This window comes from Falco peregrinus, chromosome 4 (assembly GCF_023634155.1).
Source record: "Falco peregrinus isolate bFalPer1 chromosome 4, bFalPer1.pri, whole genome shotgun sequence".
Taxonomy (NCBI): domain Eukaryota; kingdom Metazoa; phylum Chordata; class Aves; order Falconiformes; family Falconidae; genus Falco; species Falco peregrinus.
In genome coordinates this window covers 15,395,755-15,423,666 of record NC_073724.1, presented here as the reverse complement: position 1 = coordinate 15,423,666, position 27,912 = coordinate 15,395,755, and the positions used below count along the sequence as shown (strand labels likewise).

The following is a 27,912-nucleotide window of genomic DNA, read 5'->3' as shown; positions in this document are numbered from 1 at the left end:
ACAAGAAAGAGCAGCCATTTCTAAAGGTGTTTAGATCACATTCCCAGTGTTTAGAACTAGAAATTACAAGTGGCAGTATGCATAATAAGCAATTTATCAGAGTGAACAAAGGAAGACTGAAGCAATCACAGAGAATTGTGCTTAAAAGAAGGTGCTGAGCAAAGTTTCTCAGTCTCTTTAGCAACTTTCTAGACCATGTGAAAATGCAATTTCATCTCTCCACATTTCAGGATTGTTGTAATTGGAAAATAAATCATTGATGGAAAGCCCTTTGCAATCCATTAATTTGGAAGGGAAGCGACACATGCATAGCTGCTGAGTGAAACAGAAAACAGTATTGAAACAAAAACAGAGTGGCAGGCAGATCCAAATGAGAAGTGCTGGAGCAAATGCTGTTGAAGCTCAAGATCTGCAAAAAAAGTGCAGGAAAACAGAGGAAGAGGTATGCAAGGGGAGGAGAGTAGCTCTATTATGGTTCATAGCCAGTATTGAAACCATAAGCATCCTCAATTCTGGGTCTACTGGGAAATCTACTTTTTGTCTGAAGAGCAGAGACATAATGAAAAGATTAAAAAATAAAATTTTTAAAAAGACTCAAGCCTGAAATTTCCAGAAGTTTACTTAAACAGCAAAAAAAAAAGTTCTCACACAAATTTAAATGTCTAGAACAGATCAAGATTGCTTTCAGTTTTCTAATTGGCACTTGTTGTGAGAACAACTACGCCTGAAACCTGTGTAACTTTATAAGTCCGAAAATAATCTGTAGAGCAGATTCATTGTGTTAGGAGCTTTCTGACTTTATTGGGCATTACATTCCTTTCTGTTTGAGTTCTTGTCTACACAGGAGTAGCATATAAAAAGAATAATTGTTTTAAGACAAGAGCTATCCAGGCCACAGCTTGAGGTCACTGTGTAAGAGATTAGTAGTTGCCTTTTCTTCTACCAGTACGTGAAATATTCAGTTGCAGTGGTGGCCATTATTGGAGTCTTCCTCTTGAGCTAATGAAGGTTTATCCGGAAAGTGACTGGTTGAGATGTATGTATCAGAAGGCTCAGAGGCCGCAAAAACTCACTGTAGTTTATGTGTCTCAAAATCAGATGTAGGAGCCAGAGAACATTCATTGGCAGTCAGTCCTATTCTAGACTAGTTCCTTTAATTTGATCCATGTTGTTTGTTATTTCAAAGCACAATTTGGTTGGTATATTTTATACAGATCACTTGAATATTACCTGCAATGCCAAAAGAGCTAAGGTTGGTAAAATCTTACTACAGTAAGAGCAAGGTGAGGCCACAAGAGTATGTCTTCCCAAGCCTCTGATCTGAAGGGAGGAGATGTTGTTCATCCATCAGACGTGGCCTTTGCTCAACAGTCTGCTCAATCTGAGCAGCACTGCTGGGAGGGGATCTCCCACCACTGCTGTGCACCTGCTTACATGAGTTTATGAGCAGCTTTACAGTGGCAAGACACCAGTGTTAAGAAGGACTGCTAGTGCAACGGTGAAGAAACAAACCCAAACACTATACTGGAGCTTGTCAGGGCTTAAACCTTTGGAACTGTAACTATAGCAGTAACTATAGCTTGTAGGAGTTTAGTCCCTAAATTTGTGCACCTTTAAGAAGCTCTTTGGTACACAGACTAGGCTGGCAACAAAAGAAATTAAAACTCACTCAAATATTTGAGTTCCCTTGGTAATCCAGTTCTACAGATGAACATATTCATATAGGTTTCCTTAATGACAGCTTGACATTTCTGACTACATCATGTCTGTATATCTTCATGTGACTGTGAACTTCTTTTAGAACGAAACACATTTGTCTTCTGTGTTGTCTTTGCAAACTTCCCATCACCCTGATAGAAAATTTCTGTCTGTAGGATAAACAAGATGGGATTAGCAGCTAGGGAACATTGAATCTTGATTAATACTGTTTGGGCAAAAGCTTCTTTGAATAATTGATTGAATATCCTTTGGGATATGAGGGGTAGTAGCGTGTCTTCCCAATTTTTATTGCAGAAGAGTGGTAACTAGCAATACATTACATGATGTGGTATTTTTTTAATCACCTGATAAAACCAGTCAGAAAATCATCTAAAAAAAACCAACTAGAACTTATAAAGCAGGGTTTAGTGATGATTCACTTTTTCTTAAAAAGAGAGCAGATGGAATATGACTGCAGATACAAAAGAGAAACTGCATTCCAGAAGTCACTGATAAAGAGAAAAGACTTCTAAGTGCCATAGACAACTCTGGCTTTTTCATTGAGAGATGTCAAGAAACTGAATTATAGGAGGAAATATATTTATTTCTTTAGTCTATTTCTTACATGACTTGAAATAAAAAGTGACTTTTTTTTTTTTTTTAAACAAAGTCTGCATGCCTCAGTTTATGGTTCAGCCATATGTGATAGCTCAATCTAAGACTGACCTGTAAGCCAAGAAAAGGGGTACCCAACTGCTGTGAAGTACAGGTTCCTAGGGTTACTCAGCTAGAGCAACAAGGCCTCCAGAGTCTGTAAAAAGGTAAAAGGCTCATAGCTTCTGCCCTGAAAATTTGCCAGAAAAGGAAGAGGTCCAGTTATTGCAATTAAGGAAAATTTTAGAATGTAAGGTTTCAGTTTGTTGAAAAGGTTTGAGTATTCGAAAGGGACCTGTTACAGAGCCATGTGATAAATGCATACAAACTACATCCTAATACAAACCCTTCAATAACACTAAGAAAAAGTCAAAGCAGCATAGCTTAATTTTGCTTGTTAACATTCTTTTAGGTAGAAGGATGACTATATGGCAGTACCTTCACTAGACCCAACCTAAGTATTGGAAGTTTTATTATTTTGCATACTCCTTTTTCTTAATTGGCCACACTCTCCCCTCCTTGATGCAAAAAAAAAAAAAAATATTGTGTGTGGTCATTCTTTTGTTTACCTTATTTATTTTTTTTAAAACTGTTTTGGAAATGTTAACAGTGCAGTTGCTATATCCTGCTTTTGGTTTTCAAGGAAAACATAAAATATGCCCATTCCCTTAAAGAGACTGCTAGGAACGGAGAGCTCTAATAATACAATTTTAAACCCATCAAACTCTCTCATTCTTTAAGAGACTATAGAAGGAGCCACTTCAAATGCAGTCAGGAACTTGATGCCAGTTCTTCCAATGCATATTACTTGCATATAACATTAAAGAAGTCATATCAAACTGCTTTTCATAAATGTAGTGCTTTTTTGAGGACCTACCACACTGTAACATTTTATTTGCCAAATGTCATGATTATGCATGAACAGAGAGACTATGAATTAATTTGATTTTGCACCCAGAGAAGAAAATGGCAATCCTAAGCGGGATATGGTATATAATAACAAGGATAGCTGTAGAGCAGTCTGAACCTCAAGGAGAGTACCTCCAGGCATACTAGTTATAGTCCTTTCCAACACATGTTTAAGTCATTCTATCACCAGACTTGCATATAAAGTTGGATTTCCTTTCCCATAACAAATCCCCAGGAAACCTGGCAAAAACAGCAACATTAGCCCCATAGATTGAGCTGAAATTGCCACAGCTCTGGGAAAGATTTCTACATTATTATCAAATCTTAACAATAAAGGTCTGCATCTTTATCACTTTAATCAGTTTGCATCACAAATTAAATTCAAAGCTAGGATGAATGATAATCTCAGCACATATTTCAAGAGCTACTAAGGTGTTTTTAGAATGATGGTGCTATGGAAAATCCAAGAAACACAGAATTGTGCCAAAAGGCTTTGAAGGAAACCAAAGGAAACTGAAAACGTTCAGCTACCTCTGACAGAGCCTAAATCAAAGCCTTACACAGCTAGTAAGCATGGCAGAAGACTGCTAAAATCTGACCAAACTTGCCTTAGATTTAAAAGGGAACATTGCCTGCACAACTCTAATTATCAGTCCATCACATTTCTAAATAGCCACCATCAGCAGTGAAAGTTTTCAGGCAGCCAGTTAAACTTGAATGGATAACGGAAGTGTAAGGCAGTTCAACTAAGTGAAATGACATGTCTGCCTACGGGCACACATGAAAAAGGGCAGAAGACCGTTTTCCAAAAATGTAACAAATGAACACAACTGTCATAACAGTTTTTTCCATAATGTATTCAATATGCTATGAGTGTGAAAAGAAGGACAGCTTATTTGATTTCAATGATCATCAGCTGGATTCCCACTTCAGAACAAACAGAGCGAGACCAACGCTGGAAGCATTCAAGAATGGGTGTCGTGTTGCCTTTCTAAGCTGAAGGCACTCGTCTTTTGCTTTTCAAATAACGAGCGCTTTAACTTCTCCATGATACATCTGTAAAATCTTTGCTACCCTACCCATCTACTTAATCAAAGCACCTCATCTCATTATTCAGGTCTGGAGTCTAATATCCTTGGTTCTTGAGTACTTTCTTGCCATATAAGTAATCCCAATCACTGCAACAGTAGAATTACTTGTGTATAAAGGCACTGTTCAAAGTGAGAGGAGGTGGTAGGATAAAGCTCTAACTTACAAAGTTTCATAATAAAAGCTGGGAATTTTTATTGCCTGTACACTATAATTAATTAGGTACTGCAAATGAAAGAGGAGAAAAGAAACAGTTTCAGGGACAATATGTGCATTGTTTCACTTAATTGAGACTAGGAGTTTAATTGCTTAATTCTGCTATGATCTCTTTGTGCACCCTTTCATTGATAAACACAAAAAATCTGTGATTTCAACAAATAAAAGTGAAATCAGTAATTAAAACCAGTAATAGTAATTAAAGCTAATTCCAAATCTAGCCAGAAAAGCCACAGTATCATTAAAGGCTGTAGTAGTTGGATTCACAGGAAAAAAAAAAAAAAAAAATCAATTCATTCTGTGATTTCTATTTTTGAAAACAGGTAGTACTTATGCAGTCACTTATTTGAGAAGAAAGGATAAAGTAATAGCATTTTTGGTCTAAAGCCACTATCTCCCTCCCTCTTTTTTTCTCTCTCCATTTTTTTGTTCCTGCTAAAGAAGTCTTTTCCAAGGCATGACCCTCGATAACAAAACAGACTCCCCCAAATTACCCTTTAAGAATAATAATTAGTTTCAATCTAATAGTCGGTGAAGTATGAGCATTTTCTCCATCAATTCAGTAAGAACACAGACAGCTCAAAGTTCCCACATTTCCTTGCTAAATGATATTAACTGACATTGATGAAGGAACCACCTGTTACATGGGAAGGTAATTTTGTGCCCCCAGAGACAGAGTCCATGGGTGCTTTGCTGAAACATCCATTCTATTGCCAGTAACATTTGCATGTTTTGCACAGGGGAAAAGAGGGATGTTCTCCATACAAGAAAAACGTGCCTCACTCCCATTTACCTAACCCGATTGCCAGCTTCTTTTCATGGTCTCAGCACTTTTTGCTCCTGAGTATGAAGAACAGATGCCGAAAATCCCATAACAAAAAACTGCTTCTCACTAATTTCTTCCCAAGTTCAGCATACTAAAGAAGGTTTTGACAAACCATTAACAGAGTCCAGAACAGCTTCAAGGTAACAATCAAGTTCTGAAATCAAATCTTCATGCTTTAATTAGAGCCAGAGACTGTAGTGAAAACAGCAGAATCAGAATGCGTCAGCAGAGCTTATGATTAAATCAACGGAAACAACTTTCAAAACAATGTAAATCAGTGATTTTACTACTTCCAACTCTGACAGTATTTCTTTGCTAGTAGCATTGATTTCTGGTGGATAGTTTCCTTTTTATCTCTTCCCAAACCCTTTTTCTGTGTCACTGAGTAATAATTTTCCTATCCTTCATTTCAATTTTCACATCCCTTTTCCTTTTTTTGCTGTACAATATAGAAGTGATTCATTCACAGAAAATTTCAAAAAACACAAAAGTTAAAGTCAGAAAGTAAAAGCATATTGGTGATGGTTTTGTGGATATTTTCAGTTAGATGACATCTCTTGCTTCAACATGCACTGCAAGGGAAAGCTGTGCTCATCTTCTGAACAGCAATCAGATCAAAAAAACATTTGCTGCAGGAAGCTGAATTTACCTTTTGACCTTCGTTCTCTTCTGTGAGCTTCGTTCTCTTGTATGAGAAACACAGTTTGTTTTTACTCGTCAAAAGCTGCTTTATAGTTATGTTGAACTTACCAAAAGGGATTCAATGTAAGTGTGAATATTGTGTTTTCCCAGGCCGCTCCAACAGTAGAACAGGAAGAGCAAAGAAGCCAGAAGTCAAAGTTCTTACATAAAAATGACATTACTTCCACATGCAACAATGCTTAATTTTAATCCACAAGTTTATCTGTGACAGACCTATGCATTGAAGATGCCCTGGAGTTCAAAATTTTTGTTACGGTGCTTCGTATATACCTTTGTAACTGAAACTGCCTTATGGACATGGGTCTTTTTCCCCCTTGGTCCAACTTGCTAAAGGTATTTAATGTTAAAAACAACCCCTGCCAACACACTAGACATGCAGCCACCCATATACTGTATAAAACTACACAAAGGCTACATAAGCCTAGCCACTTTTCCCAATCTTTCTGTGTTCAATTGTCCATTATAATTATTTGTACTTCATCTGAAACACTGCACACAAAAGGAATAATTTCCACCCTTTCTGAAGGAATATGTCACACTCAGCTCCAGTTCACACTGAGGTACTAGCCATAAAGACAAGACACTGTGTAGCAGTAAATCTGCTATATCATCTCAATCTAAAAGAATTCTAATATGTGCTAGAATTGCCTTCACGTTTTAATCTCCATAGAACAAAACTGGACAAAATACTGAAAATCCATTCCTCGTTGAAAACAGAAAAGCTGAAATAAGGAACATGACAATTAAATACCTAAAATGTATCTCTAGTAAAGATACATTTTACCATGTTATCTGATAACTATAAAAATACTTAAATATTTTAATTAGGGACAAAAATTCTCATTAAAAGTTGAAGAGCTTTTTGAGTAGAATTTTTGTTTGTTTCTTTCTTTTTCGAAGGGAAAAGCAGAGGAAGTCATACACGGGCACTTTCCTTACAATTTTTTTTAATTATTTTCTTTCAGTGTTTTTTCAAGTAATTCTTGTAGCTCATCACAGTGCATGTTTTTTAAGTTTCTCAATAAGCTGTCTATAAATACAGTGGTTTTGCTCAGGCTGGAAGATTTTCAAATGCTCCTGAAAAGTCCTAGGAGTCTTTCAAGGCCAACATAGCCCAGGAAAACACTGGTGTGAAAGGTTCCAAGGAGTATGTTTACAGAAAATAATTCAAGACAGTGCAACGTACTACTGAGCAAATCAGGAAATGAAAGCTAAGTTTTTAGCATCACATTACACTTATACAAAGCATTCATGTCAAACATGAGTCTGATTAGGTTTTTGTAATGTACCGATGCAGGAGTTCACTGAGTATCTATTTGTACTTTGTCTCTCCTCACAAGTCAGTTTTAAACTGCTTCCCTAGTCTATATTTGCTCAAAAAAAAAAAACCCAAACCCAAACCCAAACCCAAAAACAAAAAAAACCCCCAATCACAGGCTATTGACTGTGATTCCCTTAACAACACACCCTCATCCTATATTGCCCAACAGAATTACTACTTTTAGCAAAACTGCTATCTCCAACACCGGATCCTGCTTCACTTGTAATTTTCTTAAATAGTATTAAATAACATGAATATTTATAACATACACAGAAAAAAATATTATTTCAAGTATCCTTCCTCAATATACTGTAACTTTTAATGTAAAAGCTTTACACAATATATTTCTATGCGTAGCCATAAAAATCTACATGGAGACACAGTTGTAGCACTGTTAAAGGTTAGCTCTTATTCACCAACTATCCATAACAGTAAATTCAATAAAAAGACAAAATGAATAAAACCCACATAAGACAAGCAAGAAGCACAAGCAGAAATAACAATCTTCCTGTGATAGAAGGTAGCAATACCTGATGGTATCTCCAAAACTCATCTCTGAACAGGGAAACCCACCAGGGAACAGCTACCAAACTGCATTATCTTTTGTAATAACACTGGAGAACTAAACTCATATGTGAAAGTCATTAATGCATTTAGGTGCTGCTATAAAGATAACGTATAGCCACGTATGTGCTGAGAAAATGAGCATTATTTTTTTCTAAATAGCACTTCCCAGCAGTCTCACAAGTGATATTGAAACCTCTTGTCTGATTGGGCCAGGCAAATTCAATAGCTAATTTAGCAAAATGCACTAGTTTCTCCTTTCTAACAGATGCCTGTCACACATTGCTATAAGAAATGGTCACTGAATACATTTGAAGCTATCACACAAATGGAACAACTTTTTCAAACACCACTGCAAAGCAGAGGGCTGACAAGGAAGGAGTTTAAAACAAGACTGAGGCAATTCCTCTAAAGAATGTTTCACTTTCCAAGATCCCCAAAGCCCCAAATTTGGACAGAAAGGGTGCAGATCAACTGACTCATAGTTCAGAGAAGCAGGAGATGGAATGGATATTAATGAATACCAAATATACATTACCTCTTTCAAGAAATGTGAACACAAAGCTTGTTCTTTATCATGCAAGTGCATTTTGTGCAGCCAATTGAAATCTTTTAAGTCTTTTAAATTGTATGTTTTTTCTACATACAGTGGGAAAGCAAACTGCTAGAATTGCATTTTCATTCATTATTTTCCAAAGATTCTAGACATATGATTTTATCAAGATTTCCAGCACCTGGTGAAAAATGCACAGGACAAGGGTTAAGTAGTGAAGAATAAATATTAAAGTTGTGTATGCACTAAGGAATATTTCAACTAACAAAAGAGGGTAAGCTATAGAAGCTGGAAGCACATTTCTGTACAGGAAACAAGCCAGCATTGTGAATCCTTGCAAGTTCAGTTATGTAGAAACTGTAGTTATGTAGTTAACGCAGGTACTGGAGACAACTAACAATGAGGTTTGTGTGCGTACTGGAAGAGGTTGCTGATACTTCAGACCATCAGGTCAAAGAGATGAAAAAAGTAACCAAACCTTTTCAAACTGACCTGTGACATAAACTCTTCTTGCTCTCAAACATTTCCTTGGAGGCCACTTAAATAAACTGGTTTGTATTTAGTGAGCAATTCACAGGATCTCTGGCTATAGCAAACAAACATCTTGCTGAAATGACTTGCTGCCTGTTGCTTACCAGGTGCACTTAGTCCTATGATTCTGCATGAATATACATCATACAAAGCTTTGTTTTCGAGGATTATCCTCGTGGAAAAGGAATCCAAGTATGCTCCTATATTTCCTAGTTGGTGTTCCATTTTTTCACCAATGAGTGAATAACCTCAACAAAACCAATCTGAAGAGTTACTTTAGCTCCTTTGAGAACCCATCTAATTCCCTTGAACTGGACAGAAAGGGCATGATCAAAGTGAAAATGCACGCTGAGAGACTTGCTGAAATTATCCACCAAGTAAAATAGGGAGGACAGAACCAATGGGCTGAACCAACGGATTTTAAGTACAGTGTGAAATAAACTTTCTACTATCAAAGTTTAAAATATGCTGAGTGCAGGACAATGGGAGAGAAAATTGTCTGATTCACTAGCTATACACAAAAGTTGGAAGAGAACTGATAAATGGATTATCTCAACAGCTAAATTCTTAGAAATCAGTTCTGTACTTTCCATTCCCTCCTATGACTCTACCTTTCCCAAATACAGTAGAGGATGCATTTGGTTATTTGCCACCAACTGAATTCTTCGAAGTACTTTAATGCTTAATATATATTTGTACCACTTTTTAGAGTACACCTTACTGACACGGATCAGAAAATGCAATGTAAAAGTCCAGATGAACAGACAGATCTCTGATTGCAGTGATTCTGTATCCTTCAGCATTGTGAGTCAAAGCTAAATGTCCTTGATATACACACTTGCACTTAGGCAATGTGTGATAAACTTTATTTACAAAAACTCTTGAATAGAGCAAAATAATACCACTTACAGAGACAAGTGGGAGATGTCAGCTTTGCTTACATATAATGTGAACATGGTACCAACATACATTTTATTAACATTATTTTGTAGTAGAATCTACATGTTCTTGTATCTCATTAATATATAACATAACATGAGACTGTCCACATCTCAAAGAAATAAGGTGGGATTTATGAACTGAAGCTGATAGAATTTGCAGCAACGATAAATATGAAGAGTATTCCATGCTATTCTGATACACACTACATTGCACTGCTTTTGTTTCTTTTCTTTTCTTGTTTTTTTTGGTTTGGTTGTTTTGTTGGGGTTTTTTTGGTCAATTGGACAGGATTTATGACTTTGTAATTGTTGTGTAACAACACTAGTTCCTGATTTTGATTAGGCCTCCAGTGCCATCAAAAAATGCTCTGATTGTTATCATGAATACTAAAATTAAAATAACAACTGCATTGGTAGGAAGGCAAGAGGATTTGAAAGTTATAAAGATGTCTTTGGAAAAATTTAATAAGTCACATTAAAAATAAGCAATACAGGTAATGAGAACCGTGACAAGAAATGACAGGAAACTAATAATATAGCTACCAGTTACAAGAGCCTAACTATTAGGACTACGATGCAACTGGTTATGAGGTGCGCAAAATTTGTACCCAGGTCTCTCTCAGAGATACATTTTAATGAAGATATATGTTTCTGTTTTCAATAGACATCATTGTAAAAGAAACTACGTTAATCCAAAAGGAGGCAGAGCAGGTAAGTTGAAGAAGAAAAGAAATATTAGTCATTTATTCCATACCTAGAGCTGCTAGTGACATCATGTCTCACATACCCACCCCACTCCAATGCCTGTTCTTGTCTAGCTGTAGACCTCTGACTTCAAATCAGGGCAAGGTATCAGAGTATAAATGACTGCTCAGCCTTTGTTTGGACTGGCATTTCAGGCTGTGTCTGCACCTCCTATCATAGCCATGTTTCTAAAAGCCTGTCTGCCAGAAGCACCAAAGAAAGCAGACAGATTTTTGAAAATAATCTGTATTGCATTTCTCCACCTAGCATTTCTATTTCTTTTGACACCGCAGCTGTGACTTGCACAGTGTGAAACCCTGGATGCTCCGTTGGCCTCCCTGTAGTGGACCCTGAAAAAGCACACATCAGAGTAAGGCAAGTTTTGCCCCAAATAGCTCACAACGTCTACATAGGCCAAGAGGGAATAGGTGATTATCGTACCTCCCTACAGGGAAAATGACTGGTAATGCAATAAAATCACAGGCTACTTCAGATATTTATCAGAATGGCATAGGAAAATGCAGCTGTTGGGCAGGTCTTTATTTAGTCAGCTAAGTCAAAACTTTTTGAAAATACACGATTATAGTCCCAAATACATGCCAGAAAATGAATATGTATACTAAAATTATGTAACTATATCAACAAGAGTTAGCATTCACATCAACATTCATGTTGATGTTGGCTCCCAAACTGTTGTCTCACAAATTTGGATTGAAAACAAAACTACCCAGTGTCTTCAAAAAGAACTTGGAAAAAAATTGCAAATGCAATTATTATTATTTTTTATAATTACACTATGTCGACCATTTAGAATTATTTCCACAGAAGCATTAAAACCCAGAAATTTCCAGGTATTTGTGACTGTTGTAACTTTCTAAAAATTGTGGAAACAACACTTTGTTGCTGTTCAGTGACTCAAATGGAAATATATTTTGTTACAAAACACCAACAGATTGTCAAATCCTTACAGTCTTGTTTTCAGCTTTAACTAGTGCTTGGGTGCTATTTACAATGTAAATATTTATTTTCAGTATGGCAATCATCATTATAATAGTCTTAATCCTATGTCCACACTTTGCAGGGCAAGAAACAAAAGGAAATAATTTCGGTTTTATAGACCAATTAAAGCAGCTGGTTTAACAATGAATGCTTTTACCAGAAATATCTACATTCACATGTACTTTGTCCATTCTGCTTGGACAATAAACATACATAATTTTCAAGATGTTGCATCTATCATCATGAACTATGTCTTAATAATTTAAAGGCACAAACCATTGCAACTGTCTCACAAAAAATCACAGACTAATTGATCTACAGGAAACAGCCATAGAACATAAATTTTGTGTGAGAAGTTAATGGGCATCTAAGAAGAAGCTATTTCACACACAGAGTGGTTGTTTCATAGGTATTTCATGGGCAGGCTTCAGGTCAGAACAGCATCCTTCAGTTAACAGAAAAGAGAAATACAGTCTTACAGCCTAATACAGCAGCTTGCTGGAAGTTATCACAACATAAAATTTTCATGTAGCAAGATGTTTCACCATTTCATATTTTTTTTCACCACCAGGATCGTCAAGGTATAGCAATTTCAAAACTTTATGTTGAATGGGGCATGCCAAAAGAATTTTAAAATTCAGAAATATTTCAGCTTTGCTGATAAACACCTTTGCACATTAAAAAAACCCAAAAGACCAAAATACCTTGGTTTAATTGACTGCAGTGTTTCAACACACGTTATTTCATGCACCATCAAAATTCCTCTATCTTCTATTATCACAATGTAATAACTAAAAAGAACGATTTAGTGGCTTGCTGTTTTCATTTTTGTGCATATACCATCAGCTCAGCTATGTTTTGTTTATTATAACTACAATCAATACATGCCTGTACTCAGCACTGAGGAAAATTCGAATGGTATTATACTTAGCACCTCAGGGAACATAGTAATTCATGTACCATAACACATCAGAAAGTCCAGTACCCTATCTCTGACAGTAGATGCTCAAGGCAAAAGAGTAAGGACACACAAACACATAAAGATAGTTTTCTGCTATAACTTCCCAGTCTTCAGCAATTCACATCTCAAGGACTTCCTGAGTTAGAGGTAATGTCATTGTGTTCAACAGTTCTTCATGAATTTTTCATTCATTAATTGGACTGAACACTCTTTGAATAAGGGTAATTTTTTTGAGTCAGGAGTGTCCCACAGTGAAGAGTTCCATAGCACAATTTTATGCGTGTGTATGAAGATACTGCCTATTGTTTCTTTTGAGCATGGACTGTAAAAAGGGGAAGCTCAACTATTATTCTGATAAAACAACATACTAAAATGAAACACGTTACATGCAGTTTTGTCAGACCAACTCAAAAATACATTTTTCATTAGGTGATGTTTGTTTCTGAAGTGACTTGACCTGCAGTGGAATATTATTTTTCCATTCCTTACCTGTTTTAAACTTGAAAATTTTTGGTAGCAAACATTACACAAAGCTAACTCAGATTTTACAGAAACAGTAATTTTCATTGGACAACCAGCACAATTATAAATTTCAATGCACTCTACCAGCTGCAAAACACTCCAAATTCTGCACACTAGATCAGATGCACTAAAATGGTCATGAATGAGCTACAGGGTGTTTTCCAGAGCAGACCTTGTAAGTTTCTTCTTATATCAACCCTAGTAGGACCAAACACCACTTCACCTTCCCTGGAAAGTCCAAAATGTTTTAAATATGTTTCTTATTGCCATTTGGCCTTTGTTCAAAGCCTTTGAGAAAATTAGTTAACAGTCCCTAAATCTATATCTCCTTTATGATGAATATAAAAGAAAAATCCCCTAGATTTCTTAGTGTCCAGGCAAAGTTAAATCCTAAGGATGAAGCAGCTAATAACAGAAGCAGCAAGCCTTGCTTCCTTGATACAATCCTCATATTAGAGCTCAGTCATCCTCATATTGCTGCCTCAGCCCAAAGTTTCCTGTCGCTCTCAGAGTGCTCCAAACCACCAACTTCAGAGACAAAAAAATATCCATTTCTTTTTGTAATGGACAAGAAGATGTGATTATACTTCATCAGATACTGAGCAGGTTGTGCTCGGTGCATTTTTCCACCTCCATACACAGTTATTAAACTGATTTCCAGGAATAAAAGAACTCAACAACAAGGATTCAACCAGGGTAAAAATAGCTTTTGATAGATTTCAAAACAATGACATTGCATTCATAGCTTCTTGCGGTCATGTTAAGTTCCCCAGTGATTCAGTTTCTAGCTTTCTGCCCTGGAAGTTAAAAGCCCTCCACTTATATTTTTACAACTACAATTCTGCACAAAATTTATACTCTGCCAGACTAAGAACACTGCCAGCAAGTATGGGAAGTCTGTGCATGTCATATAAATTAATTACAAAATATGGCCTTTCATGAAGAAAGTTCTTTCCAGTTCCAATCATTCTGATGATAGCTTGTAACTATAAGAATGAGGGTTGGTTCTTGACTTTCATGATAATTTTGGCTCATATGGTTTTTGTGACCCTCTATTTCGCCATTTTGGATATATACTGCACAGTGCAGAGCCATCTGATGAAACTGAATTTATCTCAACTACACTAGGGATCTACCTCAGCTAATTAGGCTAGCTGCAAAGATAAATTAGCTCATACCTTGTTAACAGAGCAAGCCTGCTTCTACTGCCAAGGTAACTTGGCTCATGGTGAAGCTGGTATCTACTCAGAACTGTACCATTTGCACACTACTCCTGGTTTACTTCTCCCCCGTCTTATGGTTATACTTTGCCTGAGATTACCTGAATATTCTTTAATATTTATCTTGCCAATCTAAGTTCCTTTAAAATGTCTGTGTCATAGGACCTTTTGGACTAGTTCATTCATGTTGAAAGAAACCCAACCCCCACACACAACCCAGCCTTCTAACCTAAGAATTTGGTAAAGATATTTCTCTACATTTGCCCTCCAGAGATAGCTTTCATTTCTTCATGAACTCAAATGAGATCACAATCATAAACTGTTATAAATCATGGTACTTTCTTTTATTTTTCAGTCCAGTCAGTATCACTTCTTTAATCCTCCTGAATACACTTCCCAAAAGTACTAAGTGATAGTTTTCATAACAAAGTATTAGCACCTAATTTTATAGTTGCTGGACAGTAACACAGAGGTCAGTTTCTCTCAGTGAAAACAATCGTCTTAAATTTATTGGGTTAAGGATTTTCTAATAGCAAGATATTTTCTCTTTTCATTTAAATGCAAGAATAAAATGAAAAAAAAAAATACACTAATAAAACATGTCCGGATTCCAAAATATTCACTAAGCACCAAACAGCATTGACATCTAACATGAAAAATGAAAACAACTGTTAAGACTAAATATAAACACAACCATAAAAGTCAGCAATTTACCACCTTGAACATCAAAGCTCCTGTCTGATGGCCTTCAGGGTGACATAGTCCAACATGCACTGCTCAGCTGCCCTGCCATTAGCCACCAGTACAATGAAGAAATTTCACAGCAGCGTTTAGGCCAAGACCAAGCCCCTTTTCTAGTATTACCCTTAAGTCATTGTAGGACTGACCTTGAACAACTGATGACTCTTTTTATCTATTATTCACCATCCTTTCTACACTTGCTTCTAGAAAATAGTTTTCAGTCTCTTACAGCCTTTTTCTCATACAGAGAATAGCCATTGTACTCCATTTCCCACAGCCTAATTTAAAGTAAGGAAAGCTAAAGTGTCACAGTAAAATAGTAACTGCTCTTGTTTACCCAAGATCGTGTTTTGATGCAGTATTAAAGTATCCCATAAATAAACTCCTCCTTCCACACTCTTAGACAAGTATGTATCTCAGTACTGGCTAAAACCAGAATAAACATTCTGTACTCAAAGAACATTTATATGTCTGAGTGAGATATATATGTACATACTAGTCTAGATTTTTAAATCAAGCTCAGCGAGGCCGATATTTCTCCATTGCTTTCTACCATTTCACTATTGCCTGCAAAATAAGCTAGTGTATCTAATAGCTCAAAATCCCATGCCTTTAGCTAAACATATTCAGGGTATTCTAGTCTTGATTTATGCCTTAGTATTAAAAAACAATTCAATTTAGCATGCTGCAAAAAGAGAGGATGTACAGGCCTTTTAAATGGTAGCAGCTGAAAGGTCATCAACAAAAAAGAAACAATTACATCTTTCTCACAGTTGCTTTTTTTCTTTGAAGGAACAACCTAGAAGTTATTGGTTTCTTAGTGTATTTTCCCAGTATTGTCACCCTTAATTCTAAGAACTGATTGAATGAATCTCTGTTTAAAAACTGAATATTTGAAGAAAAAGGAAAATTCTCTCAAACTATAAAAAAAGACATGACAAAAATTTAAATGCAGTAATTCACATTATCAGTCATCTCTGCCATCCAATCTCATTGTTTTCATCATAAATGGCACAACTTGAGCTGCAAAAACTAGGATTTTTATAGACTATATAATGGCAGAAAAAAATTCAGTATCTATACCCCCTTCAGGTAGGTGTCCTACTTGGAAACATCAGACATTGAAATAATAGGCTTTTGTTGGAAGAAATATGTTGAATGGACTTTTTGTCAGGACTTTCATCAGAAAGCAGGAATACTAGCAGAGGAGAACAGAATCAAGTACGATATATTTGTTCACAGAAGTAGTAATTTCCAGATGTAATTTCCAGTGGCTGTTATTTGCTGGCTTATCCTCGAGAATGATATAACCCTTCTTTTAAATAGGATGAACTATGACAAACACCATGCTCTACTTACTCTGCTTCCTCATTTCAAGGTAGAGTGCAGCTATCATAAAGATGATTTGTCTCTCTGTGATCCATCAAATCATTATGTTCTTCTGTATTGTTTTTCCTATTGATCCCTAGTATTGAAAACCCAAGGACTATATGGAAGTTGTTCTTCACTGGAGCATCATAGAATCATAGAATGGTTTGGATTGGAGGGGACCTTAAAGATCGTGTAGTTCCAACCCCACTGCCATCGGCAGGGGCAACTTTCACCAGACCAGGTTGCTCGAAGCCTCACCCAACCTGGCCTTGAACACTTGCAGGGATGGGACATCTACAGCTTCTCTGGGAAACCTGTTCCAGTGTCTCACCACCCTCACAGTAATGAATTTCTATCTAATATCTAATCTAAATCTACCCTCTTTTGGTTTAAAATCATTACCCCTTCTTCTATCGCTACAGGCGCTACTAAAAAGTCTGTCCCCATCTTTCTTATAAGCCCACTTTAAGTATTGAAAGGCTGCTATAGGGTGTCCCCAGAGCCACCTTCTATCCACGCTGAACACCACCAGCTCTTTCAGCCTGTCCTCATAGCAGAGGTTCTCCAGCCCTCTGATCACTTTTGTAGCCCTCCTCTGGGCTCGCTCCAACATCAATGGTCTATGAAGCTTTCTTCCTCATGGCTAGCTTGGCATAAGTCAAGGAGTTGGCAGTAACCACCAACCTGTTCATCTAAACTTTAGCTTATTTCTAGGCCACAGGAAACAAGGGTTTTCCCTTGTTGCTTTAAATAATACCAATTTTTTGTACAGTATTTTGAATATGACAGAATATTCAGGTCTGAGGTCATGTCTTCCCTCTAAAAAGATTCTTTAAATGTCAGCCACCAGATAAGCCCTATTTAACTATCATTCCTCTAATGTCAGAAGAATGTCTGTTCCTAAACATTAGCACTTCCAATTTTCAGCCACATTAAGGATCTTTTTCTCTCTTCTAGAAGGTTAAACGGGAGATGATGACAAGAAGATGACTCCTCCCCATTGCTATACATCTCAATAGTACTGTAATAAACACAGCTTGTGTAGGATTAGTTGCTACAGTTGTACTGTTGTTCTTCAATGAGAAATATGTAAGCTCTAAGAGAGGTGAGATAAACATGCTAAATCAGACTTTTCTTCTCTTTCTCCCCAATACTTGCCCTCTCTCTTCCTTAATTTAAAATAACAACTCTGCTATCGCTAACAGAAATGGTTATGCCACTTGTACATAAGTAAAAATTCCACTCCTTTATATGCTTACATAAAATGAATATTTATAAAAACAGCATCTTGGGATGTTTTGTTTGTGGTTTAGAGATTTTATTTATGTGAATGAAAGAAAAGAAAATAGTAGGCCACGGTGTTGGTAGATATACTACATGTGGCAGCAGTGCACATTCTATAGAAAATAGAGTTCCACAATGCTGGGGTTTCTCTTTCTCTGTCCCCACACAGCTGCTTTCACTAGTCTTTGGATGCCCTACAGAGCTTTTATGAGCAGATACAATTCATAAACTTGTATCTTCAGAGAATTTGTAGATTCTAAATTTCTGAGATTTGCTACTTCGTTGTGAAGTTTCTATATTTTCTACATTCTTAGCCCCTTTTGGTATCTGTTTTTCATTCACTATTAGTTGATAATGCATCCTGTTGAATGCATCAAATAATATTAGATTCTCAACTTGGGAAATGCAGCTCCAGTCCTAACTAACATACCATCAGCATATTAACTAGAAAATTACCTTATCAGCAAGGAAAACATCATGTTTTTAATGTAGCAGTAATCATCAGCTAAATCAATAACCTGAGTTTTAAAACGTTTAGCAAGAGCCACAGAATAGCCACCAGTTTCTATTTTCTTCTGCTCTGCCGCTCTGCCCCTGTTAGCCACCCCAAATGTTCTCACAGCCTGGATTTCAGCACATGGTACATTCAACACACTTTTGATGAATTCCTGTAAATGTTCAGGTTTTATGCTCTGGTATTCTCAAATATTCCTGCTTCCAAGAAAACCAAATTTATAACGTGAGGGGAGGCTGCATATTTCTGGCACATGCAGTTGTGCAGATGTTATTCCTTAAGGAAGACTATCTTGATAGCCTCCATGAATAATGGCTACGAGATGGCAAGGAGCCAACAGTTCTCTTATAGCAGAAGGTATAAAACCACTCTCCTACTGAAAGAAGGCCCCCAGTAGGATAATATATTATTACGCATGATTCAAATTACAGGATCTGCAGCAGGGGAGCTAGTGGCTGAATCAGGACAGCCGCACACAGAATACTGATGATGGGATGATGGAATGCATCATGCATTGAAAGAGCTATGGTTTAGTGTTTAAATCCTCTGTATTTTCAAAGTGACTACAAGGATCAATATATAGCTGAAGCTCCATAAACAAATTGTACATTACTGTGTGCATGGAGCAGGCAAGTTATCACGTTGTAACAAAAATTCTATTTAAGAATACTTCTTCAAATAAAATTTTGCTTTACCAAAGACTTGACCTCTTGAAGCCCACTAGCAATAGATATAGCTTTAATTTAATAACACAATATTGAATTTGTCTCATATCTGATTCTGTTTCAGCTATTAGAATACTGAAGGGCAAAACCTTGCCTCATTAGATTATGCGGTCTGAAATCTCTGCATTCCACAGTATTCTGGGCTGGTTTTAAATTGTTCGCACAACAAATTACTTTACCCACAAAGAACTAAATCCAAATGTTCAACACAATGTTGGCTTGCCCAAATGTTTTCCATTTATAATTGAACACATCTCAAGAAAATGTGCATGTTTATTATTTTTAAAAAACCCAAAACCAACACACACAAACCTATTCCCTAATATGAAAAGCTGGCTAGAGAATAGTTTTTCAAGCTAAGATCTAATCTTTTCTGTGTAGATTAAGCACATCTGAAGTAAAAAGAGAAATAGCTAAACAAAAATTTTATATTTCGCTTTGCTGCAACATACCCTGAAGCAGTATGCAAGCTCTCCATTGACTTCCTTTCATACTGGCTCTTGTATTCAGTTATTCTGGTAAATGGATGCAAATCAGGTGCATTGTGTTGAGGTGGAAGGAAGGGGGTGAAATTTGTTCAGAAATGATCTCAGTTCTATTCATTAATAAAATGACATCTTGGCTGAAAGTGGTGAAGAATGAAATATAACAGTACTGAACTTCACTCAGTTGTAACAGATGCATGTAAGAACCTTTAGAGAAAGCCAGATATGTAAAACGGCCACAGCGAAATGATTTCTGAAGCATTACAATAAGTACTTAGACCGTGATGGCAGCTAAAGATGCAAACTCAATGCTGCAGCAACACCCTTTTTACCTTCCAAGATGGTTAAAGGTAATCTCAGGCTATAATTGGAGGAAGCAGTACCACATTAGGTAAGGACTACAAGGAGACAAACATACATGAAAGAAAAATATATGCACAATATTAACAATAAAAGACTCTTTTAAAGGTTTTATGGGGCCAACAGAAAAAAAAATGGAACAATGCCCATGGTTACCTGCAGAGACAGCACACAGTTAAAAAAAAAAAAAAAAAAATCAGGAAAAATGTAGCCACCTTTTGCATAGCGATTCAAATTATGCTGGCAGAATAATTAATGGAGGACCTAATCTCTGTGAGGAAAAAAAAAAAAAAAAAGAAAAGAAAAAAGGATACGTTAAACAAAGTTCATTACTGCATGATGTAAATGAGTTTCTCACCAGTGATGTCACTGATTGGCTGGGATGTAGAGCTGGTTTCGAACAGTGCAGCATGGCCGGATTGGCTGCTAGCTCTTCTGGTTACTGCCTGCTTGGGCAGCGGTCGAACCAGACACTTTCTGTCTCTCTTGTTGTCGTTTGAAGCAAATCTTGTTCAGCCCAGCTGTGTCTCCATAGTAGTGGCACCCTAAGAGAGTCTCCCTCCTGCTTCCCACAGCTCATCTGTAAGGCGGTCGCTGCTGTGAAATACCAGCCTTTGGCACGGAGCCCAGACTGCGTTGTTAGATCCGTCTATAATACAGAAAAGAATTTTTTTAAAGCAGTTCTTTCACCGAATTACATCCTAAGAAGGATTAATAAGCACTAAATTGCAACTGATTTGTGGACTTTTAAATTATGTAGCTAGCACACTTCCTGAAATAAAACATTATCTAACCTGCAATAGCACAGCATCATTGGTTTAAAAAAAAAAAAAAAAGAAAAAGAAAAAAAAAGAAAAAAAATGAAAAAAAATGAAAGAAAGCAAGAAATAGAATCAACAACTCTTCTTTGTTTACCTTGATTACAAAAAAAATTCTTCGTTTTTTTTCCCCCCTAGAATGGTAACTGATATCTTGGTGCTACACAAGAATATTTTAAACTATCGCTAGTTTTCTATTTACATCCAAGTCATTATTTTCAGGTTAAGACCAGGGATCTTAATTAGCATTCTCTTTAACTATGCAAACTGAGACAGGGCATGAAAGAAAAATGCTGTATGGAAGAGACAGAGAGAAAGAGAGAGAGAGAGGAAGAAGGAATAAAAAAAAAAATAAATCTGTGCAGCTTTTACAGTTCAGCTGTCTGACCCCCTGCAAAAAGAATGCAGTCATATCAACTTTGCCAGACAATGGAGTACCTACAGGCTTTCCTCTAGACAAGTCCTTTATAACCAGTCAGTATTATGTGCTGCAGACAGTGGCCAATCGCTAAGCTGCTTTCTACAGCAGTGACACAATAGGTGCACTGGCCACACTGTCCTCCTAGCCTCTGACAGCGGTTCAGGTTCATTTTTTGTACACTGGAATACGCATATGTCTTTAATGTTCCTACTGTATGAAAAAAAAATATCAGCCTAAGCTTGCTTTGTTTTGCTATAATTACATCAGCCTAATTACTGCAGCCGAGCCGCAGTGCCACTGCTCAGAGCGGCGCATAGGCATGCACGTCATATAAATATGCATGAGCACGCCTGCTTATTTAAATACAAAAATGCATCAATTGCTGGTGGTGCCTTTTTGGTTTTGTTTTCTGCATGTCCTTCCTCCCCCCTCCAACACCCATTCCTGATGAACCAAATGAGTTAAGGATGCCTAGCAAATACGGTCACCATTTTCTCCCTTTATTTATCCAAACTTTTATTCGTTCTGTTCTAATTGCAAGCATTCAGTAGGAACTAAAAAAAAAAATTTCAAATGCAAATGAGTGTCAGTTAGTAAGGGGAAGGGTATTGCAGACCTAGGGCATTTTTCTCCCTTGTCACTAGCCATCAGAGTAAGCGCCTGTAAATTAATCTGCATGCACTCCATCACAGCCACGCATCAGATGCCCAGTTCTTATTAAAAGCATCATGATCCCCCAGCATGTGCACGCATCCAGCTTGTGTGTTTGGGTATTCTGTAATTACAGCATCTCTTGTAACAGTACCTGAATCCACTCATATAGTCAAAAGATTAAATCATCACTATTCACATATTAGACAGACATAATTGGGCACATTCTATAATGGGAATCGCCATGCTAATTTTTGTGATTTTATGCATGGGATTTACATATTCATGAAGAGAATAGCTGTTATGACCGCCGACAGAGCAACATGAAAAGAAAAGACACCATTCTTCAGCACACAGAGTATACAAAACCTAGGGGGAAAAGATGCAGCATATGGTGACAAGGAAAAGAAGTTGTTTGGCTTTCGAGGGTTATTTTATTTCCTATTTATAAATTCTGGGTAGACGGCTTACAAAAACATGTGAGTATTCTAAACACAAAGGCAAAGTAAATCTGTGTTATTAGTAATCATCCACTAGTAGCTGAAATAAAATAATTTTCCAGTTGGTGCCCAATGTTCTGCAAGTTTTACCTTTGCTTTAAAGACCATTTTCAGTTTATGGATGCTTAGGACATATTCCTCCAGGAATGCACAAAAATACTAACGAATCAGAACGGAATAGAAATTCCATCCCATATTTAAAAATCTTTATTCTAATGCCTGCTCTGAATTAGGGAGCTACACCTTTCCCAGGAAAGGTGGTGTTCTTCATTATCATAGGTGATTTTTTCCCAACTTATTAGAACTGCACGTTTTCCAAATATGATGAAACATATCCTCTTAATGATTTTCAGGTTCTAACGTTTTTTAAAGAATAAAAAAAAAAATAATCACCAGAGTATAGATAATTCAGGCAGTATTGAACAAAGTGCACATTGATTTTACTAACATTTTTCAAACAAATAGATAAATAGAAAACACACATTATGATTACTGTAACCTTGTTCCTTTCATGCATTCATTATAATTATTTCTAAATGTTTGTTTATTTCTCTGGTATCTGCCGCTCAAAACGTCCCAAATTTCCTTATAAAAGCCAGAAAACATTACCTACAGATGTGTGCTTTTCCTTACATTTTCCTACATTTGGTAAAGATAATAGCACAGATAGCAAGGTGAAAATACTTAATTTTTCCAGTGGGAAATGAAAAATTTTAATGCAATAGCCATACGTTTGATAGGCCTTGTTGTATATAAGTTTATACAAAACAGTATATTTAATACTACCACAAAAGAACAAAAAAGAGCTTTTTTTTTCTTTACATTCAGATACTATACATCTCTTTGAATCACAGTCTGTCATGCAGTAACACTTTTTTAATGACAGAAATTATATCATATATTACATCATGAAAAATACATTACAAAAGGTGATAGAATTTGTATAATGTATCAGATTTAACTAATGTTATTGAAAGTGTATTTGAAAATAATCACAAGAAATTGCTTTTGGTTCTCTAAAGTAGATTTTTTATTTTTCAAAAGCAAAATAAACAGTAAAAAAAAAATTAAACCCATTAATATTAACTAAAGAGTATTTCTTCAACCAGAACACTATTATTGTCTTTGTCAAGACGATAAGCTGCCAAATACCTTCTTTGTGTTTTTCTCTACCTAAAATTCAAACTCCAGCAGCTTGAAATCTGTGAGCTAATTATTAATTTTTCACTTTAGCTTACATGTCTGGGCTATGACATCATATAGCACAAAAATAAGCTCCATTGCTAAAAGGAAAGCATTTAGAGAACTGAACGGTGATATAATTTTTAAGATACCAGCCTTTTAAAAACCTTAGCATGGCCTCTATTCAAGAGCCTTACTCCATAATGCCAAGTACATTAGTGCTAACTTGAAGCTTTTGTTAGAGGATAACATCTGAAAACTTCATATATTCATGGAAAAATTTGAGGTAGTTTTCCTTAGAGAAAATATGTGATTTTGTGTTATGTGCTTACTGATAGAGAAAAATTAATGTTTCTTGGTTTTAGCAAGGAACCTGACAAATTACATGCACTGTACTGAAGTAAATAAAATCACATACCTCTAAATGTGGACAGATTGTTGTCTTATTTTATAGTCCCTACTGTACTGTGTTGTGGTTTTGGGTTGTTGTTTTTTGTTTAATTCATTCAGCAGAGAAAATATTTGTAACAATAGTACAAGTCTAGAAATTTCAGCAAAAATATTATCTGATTTGTTATACCTGGCATCAAATGAAATGGACAACAGTCAAAAAAAATATATCTGTGTCTAGAGTTAGGTTTCTATTTCTACAATTGCATCTTGTATCACATCAGTTCTCTGCATCCTTCATTAATTATAATTGCTGTTTTCTTTACAAACTACCATCTTTTGTTCCGTACTTTTATAGCATGTAGTACTATTATCCTCTGTCCTTTACTGAAGTTCTTATAAATTCCCAGATTAAACCACACTACGTCAACAACATTAGTTATGACGATATTATACCTGCTACATCTTCAGCTTCCAAATTATGGTCTGAATTTTCAAACAATACTCAGGCTCTGGCATCCATGTTTAAACCCTGGTCCTGCTATAAGCTTCATTCCAGAAAACTACCATGTAACTGAAATTTAAGATTCTAAAGCAGGTTGTCTGACTTTCATAAGTGCCAGAAACCTGCAGCTCAATTATACGCTACAGGAGCTCCTGTTAACTGAACTGCCTTAATACGATGCAGATGCCAAACACTTTGCTCTTATAAAGGACCTGATGCAGATATTGACCTGACTTTTTTTGGTTTAATAACTCTTACAATCCCAAATGCTCTGATGGTGGAATAGAGCTTTCCAGTTTTGGGCTTGTAACATGGAGAAGCAGCAACAGCATGGGAGGTTAAAAATGTAGCATTCAATATTACTACTTAAATTTGTGGCACCATAAGGCTAGTATTTGGGTTGATGTTAAATATCAGGTCTGTAAAAAAAGTTGCAGTAAAAAAAAGTTTACTTATCATCTAATAATCTCTGTATCTAGTATCTGTATCTGGAGAAGTGCTAGAAACTTGGAAATTCATTGCCCAGGGCCTAAATAGATTAGCTGTAAACTACTCTGGCTTTATAGCACTGACAGAGACACACAGATTAAAATTCACTGAAGGATTTCCCCCATTGTAACTTTCATGAAAATGTCCAACCAAGCAAACCTACGTGGGAATAGTGAGATGCAGTAATTTTTCTCCCTTTTTAAATTAAGATTTTCCAGGAAACCTTGCAGCGCTATATACCTAATAAATACAGAGCCTACGTTTTTAAAAACTTACTTAATAAAAGGAGATAAAGGTGCATTATTTTGAGGTAAAATCATAACCTGTTTAACATGTAATGTTTCATACATTCTTTGGGGACTTCCCCCCATTTTTCCATATTTTTATTTATTATTAAAAATAATGGAAGTAAATAAAATAATGGAAGTAAATTTGCTCGGTCCTTTTAAATGTCATTGAGGAGTCACACTTAGGAAATTCTTCAATTAATCTGCTTCAAGAATACATTAAAAATATTTGCCTAAAGTCTTTGTCACTCTAAAAGCATGTGCAGTTCTAGTGAGAAACTCACCTTCATTTACCTCTTGAAGAAACTTATTTTAGGGTTATTTTAACCTTCATTTCCTACTCAGTTGCATCTTCCCCTTACTCAGAATTCACCCTTCCCTCAGGCTCTACTTAGTCCTCCTGAAGAGGAAAAATTTAGTGATACACTTTTGACAGTATTTTCATGAAACTGATTGTACAGACATGTAAACAGATGATTAAGTGTCTGTTTCTCCACAGTAGCTATAGTGCTGTAAGCACTTTTACTTTGCAGTACCCCACCCACCATAAACCTAATTTCACTTACCTGTCTCTCATTTATTTGGAAAAAGGATACTCTGGGCAACATTACATTGGCTGTTACTATGTATTTGACCGGTTGTCTTCATAGCCTACCATAAGCTGTTGCTGTAACTGAGTTAACTGAACTAAACTGCTGATTTAACATAGTTTTCCTTCTTTCTCTTGCACATGTATTAAGTAAACCTCAATAAATGTCCATTTCCAGTAGCAAACACTCTGGGTTTTATCATTTGATACAAGTGCCAAAGCAACTGCATATTAAATGATGGATCTACTTTCAAATGTTGTTTTATCTCAAGATGAGTAAGAGAGTCTATCTGAAGGCCCCTAAATGATACGGTACTGTTGAATGTTTGAATTACCAGGACCCAGAGATGAAGATAATAATTTTCAGCTTTACATTAGTCTCCTTATTCATGATGATGTACCATTGCTGTGAAGAGGACTAAACACACCCATCTACATCAAGGATTTTTGTTGTATTAAAAATATGCATCTAGGACACACTTGGAATTTCTTAATTTAAATTGAACATGAGAGCCTACTTTTAATGTAGTCTATTTTGGGTAATATTTCAGCACATCATGAAGCCACTGGCTAAGCAGAAAACCTGTAACTCCAAGCTGTAACTCCACTTATCTGCCAACTGTTTTGTAACTTCAGGTTAACTTTCCTCAAATACAGAAAACAATCACTGCATTTGAAAGAAAATGCTAAGTTAAGGAGTCCTTTAAGCCCAAGATGTCTAAATACAAAGTACAAGATGTCAAGAGCAAGATAACAGTCCCCTGAGTCCACATGTTAAATCTCCCAGGGAGGCAATGTCAGTCTGGGCTACTGGGTGCCAGTGACAAAAACACCAAGGCAACAAAGGATGGCTACTGACAGGTACCTCTGACATGTTGTTACACAAGGAAGTTCCACTGCTTCCCCTAAACCGCAGAAAACCCCAATCGTTAGTACATAGCACACACATTGCACCTTGTAAGCTAGCAATCAGGGCAGGATTTGGCAGTCTGTGTTTAGTATTAAAAATCTTAGTGCCACCTGGACTCCCAGGATGGGAGACCATGAGTCCTGTGCGGTGGCTGCCCAACATATGGAAATGCTAAGTGGCAGTCAGTGTCTAGTTTTAAAATACTGAATCCTACCCTCAGACTTTATCTTCACCTTTCAAACAAAATGAATCTTGAAGCAGGGCAGTCTGGGGTTTTTTGTTGTTGGATTTGTTTGTTGTTTTTTTTTTCTCTGTCTGGAAGCCACAGTCTAGAAAATCCACTCAGCAGCAAGCATCTGCCATCCCTTTTGGGCATGTCTACTCGGCGAAACACAGTGCCACAGAAAATACAGTCTTGGGCAGCATTTGCAGTACAATATCATTATGACAGTCTTTTGTATTGTGGCAGGCTGATGATGGCTGGCTGCCATATGCCCATGCAGCCACTCCCTCACTGCCCCTCCTCAACAAGACAGGGGAAGAAAATAAGATGCAAAAGCTCATGGGTCAAGATAAAGACAGGACAATGACACACCAATTTCCTTCGCTGGTAAAACAGACTCACCTTGGAGAAAAGTAATTTAACTCATTGCCTTCCCTCAGTGGCTCAGAGTGGATGAGGAGCGGGGGTCACTGTCAGTCAGTAACAGCTCCTCTCTGCCACTCCTTCCTCCTCACATTCTTTCCCTGTTCCAGCATGGGTCCTTCCCACAGGCTACAGTCCTTCAGGATAAACCTGCTCCTGTGTGTGTTCTCCATATGTTGCAGATTCCTTCAGGGCACATACACCTGCTCCAGTGTGGGGTCCTCCACAGGCTGCAGTGTGGATATCTGCTCCACCATGTTCATCTCTACAGGCTACAGGGAAATGCCTGCTCAGGCACCTGGGGCACCTCCATTCCCTGCCCTCTCCCCTCGGGCCGGCCGGGCTGTTCCTGACCCGTTCCCCCTCAGCGCCGGCAGCGCTGCCCTCCCTCACGCAGGTTTCCCCACGGCCATGGCGGCCATGGCGGCTGCGGGGCCCGGCCGTGCCTGCGCTGGGGCCGTTGGAGCCGGCTGGAACCGGCTGGAACCGGCTGTTCCCAGCACGAGGCAGCCCCGGCCACTCCCCACGGGGGCTGCCCCCAGCCAGCACCTCCACACCTACACCCGGTGTGCACTGTTGCCTCTTTCTTGACTG

The 27,912-nt window shown here is 37.1% G+C and overlaps 1 long non-coding RNA gene across 1 annotated transcript in view; it reads right to left on the bottom strand.

Annotated features, from left to right (window-relative positions):
• Positions 1-27,912, bottom strand: part of LOC114012848 (uncharacterized) — a 331,654-nt gene that overhangs the window by 279,319 nt on the left and 24,423 nt on the right. Inside the window, exon 2 of the long non-coding RNA XR_003555562.2 lies at positions 20,289-20,579. This is a non-coding gene — a long non-coding RNA (uncharacterized LOC114012848). The remainder of the gene's footprint in view (positions 1-20,288; positions 20,580-27,912) is intronic.